Below are 4240 nucleotides of genomic sequence, written 5' to 3'. Positions count from 1 at the left end.
CCTGATATAAATGATGAATTGATGGGTGCTGAGGAGTTGATGGGTGCAGCACACCAACATGACACAAGTATACATATGAAACAAACCTGCACGCTATGCACATGTACCCTAGAACTTAAAGTATAATAATAAAAAAATTAAAAAAAATAAATTAAAAAAAAGTAACTTTGGGCCAAACAAAATATATTCGTTTATTTTTTAGGTGTCTGTTGTTTTTCCCACTAATCAAACTTTCAATAGACCCTTGAATTAGTTTAAAGCCATCTTAAGAAAAAAAATTATTGAGTAATTATTTATTTAACAAAAGAGAAATCCATGTTGCAGAGCGTAGTATCTCTTTTAGTTTTTCTATGCTTAGGTTTTACTTTGAAAGTGTGTGGGGAATTGAAAATAATTTCCCTTTTATATGTTCCAGTCGAATTGAGATTATCAAGATTTTTAGGTTGAGAGACATGAAAAGGTCATGCTAATGAAATAAAAAATATGTGATGGTTTGTCTATAATATCTTCATCTTTCATGGACATATAATAATTAAATTTAACAAAGAAAGTGATACATAATTATAAATCTTAATTTACATGTAAGCTTTAAAATATTAAAATATTAAAAGCAGGCTAGATATTGGAAAAGGAAACTTGCGAAAAAATGTAGACTATCACTTCTCTGGATTTACGTTATTGAAGCTATTATTTTGGAAATCTATACAGGTTACTAATATAAGAAAATATATAAGATGAACCCTTACTGCTACAGCAATTCTTGCTTTTAAGATATTATACAATACTATAACTTTGAGAATATCATTCAAGGGTGTGAAATCACTACACATTTTGACCATATAAAAAATTTAAATATTTGTTTATTAAAAAACTAATCACAATGTCATTTTTAATTATCTTAAACCAGACAGAAATATTCAAATATTTTTGGTTTATTTCTTGCTATTTGTGTAATGGAGCTTGAGGTTAATACCAGTTCAAATGCTTTGACTGAGAGAATAGTTGGCCTATTCACAGTAAGGGAGTTTATAAAAGTCTTTTTAAATTTTGCTTAACATTTTATTAAGAAAATAATAAAAAATATAAAAAACATGAAAGAATTTTACAGTGATTTCCTCACATATCCAACACCTAGATTCTAGAATTAGCATTTTCCTATTCCTGATTTATCACTGTTCTCTCCAGCTAACCAGTCCCCTATGCATTCACCAATCCATCTTATTTTTTGACGTATTTCAAAGGAAGTTGCAGACATCAGTCTACTTCCCCTCAAGGGCTTCAGCATATGTAACATTAGATAGAGTGGTGAAATCTTTTATTAGCAAAAGAACTTAAAGATCACATTGTTTAGAGAGGAAAATAAAGTCCTTGGATTTCTGAAGAAAAAAATAATGTAATTGCAATTGGACACTTGGATAAATTTCAGTGTTTTATATCTAAAGCTCAGAAAAATAAAGACACATTGATGGCACTGCTTATAATGATGGCACAAAACAGATCTCTAAGCCCTGAAATTTTCACCAACAGGAAGAGGGCTTATAAAGTTGTCTATCCCCCGAGAAGGGCATTCATCTCCAAAGCCCATCTCTAATATGGCTGTAAAGGTTTCATCTCTCTCTCTCTCTCTCTCTCTTTCTCTCTCTCTCCCCCCTACTCTGTCTCTCCCTATAGCTAAATCTAGACAAAGGCAGAAGAAATGGAAGAGAGGTTTCACTCTACAATGACAGAAGTTATTCAACTGACCTGGCTGTTGTCTCAGCATTCTGGATAATTTACTAACCAGTCAATTACCTCCCCAGTAAGTGAAAGGCTGTCACAGACTATTTCTAGTAATTTCTAGAAATCCAAGTGCCAGAGAAAGTAAAGTTCTTAGCACTCCCACTACCAAAATATAATAAAGAACTGGCCATGTGATGAGGAATTAGTTGATTTGTCCCTCGGCATTCTGAGCACATCAGAGTAAGTGTACTTTTAGGAGAAAATATTTAAGAAACTTTGTGAATGCTGACAGGCAAATCATCTTGGTGTCCGTTTTGCTAATTCCGTGTTTGACCTAACTACATGCATAGCATTTTCTCGGTGGGTTTAACATCCAATACATTTCATGGAAGTCCATTTTTTTCCCCTAGACTTCCATTCAGTAGTGAGCCCTGACCACCTCTGTTTACTGCTAAGGATGGTCTCATAAAATGTTTCCTCTCTGATTGGTCTTTATTTATAAAAATATGGTCTTGCCTTTTTCTGTCTGACTCAAGGCAAGACAGAAGGGTTCTATTAGACCCCTGAGCTCTCTTGAAGCTGAGGATTCTAAGCAGTGATTCCTGTCTCCTGGTGTTCACTGAAGTGCCTTTCTACCTCCTCCCACTTTCCTATCCCACTGCTATGGTGAGGACTTTAGCTACTAATGAAAACCTGATTTAGGAAAGATAGAAGCTTGCCACTGCTTCCTGGCTCTGAGAGGGGACTCTTCAAGTCGGAGGCAACTGTAAACAGAGGGAGACCTTGGGGAATATTGCCAACCACTGCCCAAGTAAGCATGGGTTCAATGGAGGAGAATCCAGATCAATGGGGACATAGGAATAGGACTAAGAAACCTCCTGTCTCCTACTGGACAGGCACACCTCAATAGTTGCAGGACTAGGGCAAGTTACAAATGGAGGTTTGTATACTTTCAGTCTAAACATTTAAAAGTTGTAAATCAACTTAACGAACTATTAAATCATATTCTCCGATCTTCCCAGACATACTTGTGTTAAAATCTGTAAGGTCAGATGTGAATTAGAATTCCTGGACTCCTCGGAGGGTTGAGCCTGAACATGGCAGCACACGAAGACCAATTCCCAGCCACAGACTGAAGTCTACCCCACTTTTCCTCCAGCCCCAGTCTTACCCCACATCCCCAGCCTTTCTGTCCAAGCTCCAGTCACCACACTGCAAACAGCTGTTCCTTAATTGTTCCCCAAGCACAGGGCTGAATGAATACTGTAACTTAGTCCCTTCTGAGAGCACAGACTCCTGTGGGCACACCCTTTGGGCCCACAGATTCCTTGCCTAGTGGGCAGGGATGCAACCAGATGTTGGCCAGATCAGGGCACTCTAAGCACAGTGCCCTTGTGCCTAGCCCAAGGCAGCTTTACAGGAATGCTCATGTATTTCAAACTGAAGCTCACGTCTTACAGAAATGACAAAATTGGCAGGGCACTCCCTGGGGTTCAGTGGTTCAGTTGTTGTATATCATGTCGATACAACTGCAAACAAGATAGACATAGTCCCTTCCCTTGTGTGGCTTTAGATCTCAGTGTCAGGCAGACATAAAGCATGCCAATACTTTGATCACAAATGTAGTAAGTACTGTGAAGGAGAAACACAGGGTATCAAGAGGGCATTCAACAGGAGGATCTGACTTGGTGTAGGGCAAAGAAGGCTTTCTTAAGAAGTGATTTAAGCCAACACATGGAGGATGAGCAAGAGCTATTTAAGACAAAGGGACTCAGGAGTGGGTAGTGGGAAGGGGATCCGCACACAAAGAGTAGCATCATCAGAGACTCTCAGGAAGTAGTATGGCAGAACTGAAAGCTGGTATTCCCAGACATATGCTGCATAAATCAGGAACAGGGGTAGAGGTGAAACTCAAAAGAAGAGAATCCCTGATGGGTAACTTATTACCAAGCTGGAGAATGATGAGAACTAAAGTAAACTGAGTTTCTACATGGGCCAGACTGCACTACATACATGGCATATGTAGTATGCAATGGGCCATTGTAGACAGTAGACTATACTACATATGCAATGTTTGCAGTATAGTCTGGCCCATATAGTATGTGTATATACTCAATCTGCATAATCTCCTTTAGCATTGAACATGAGCTTTGCCCACAGAGCTAGGCATCATTGTTGCTAAGTTCAGACAGAAAATGGTATCAGTTTATTGGGTGGTCTAGGAGTTATTTCCACAGATTTCTGCATGGGGGGGTTAAGACAAGAGAAGTGATATCCTCATAAGGATCTGTTTTGTTGACTTAGGTGCTTAAAAAGAGTACAAGAAAGGTTAAGTCAGGAGACGTGAAGGGAGAGAGGGAAGAAAGAAGGAAGACAGGAAGAAATCTCCTAGTAGTTTTTGTGTTTATATTTTTTAAAAACTTGTGAAATCTTCTTCAGATAGGACCTTGAAGTGTGGTTTATTTCTGAAAACTAATAAGACAGGGTGCTAGCAGTAGCCCAGTCCAGTACAAATAAAGTG

This window comes from Colobus angolensis, unplaced genomic scaffold, assembly GCF_000951035.1.
Source record: "Colobus angolensis palliatus isolate OR3802 unplaced genomic scaffold, Cang.pa_1.0 Scaffold501, whole genome shotgun sequence".
Taxonomy (NCBI): Eukaryota; Metazoa; Chordata; class Mammalia; order Primates; family Cercopithecidae; genus Colobus; species Colobus angolensis.
This window is presented reverse-complemented; position numbering follows the sequence as displayed.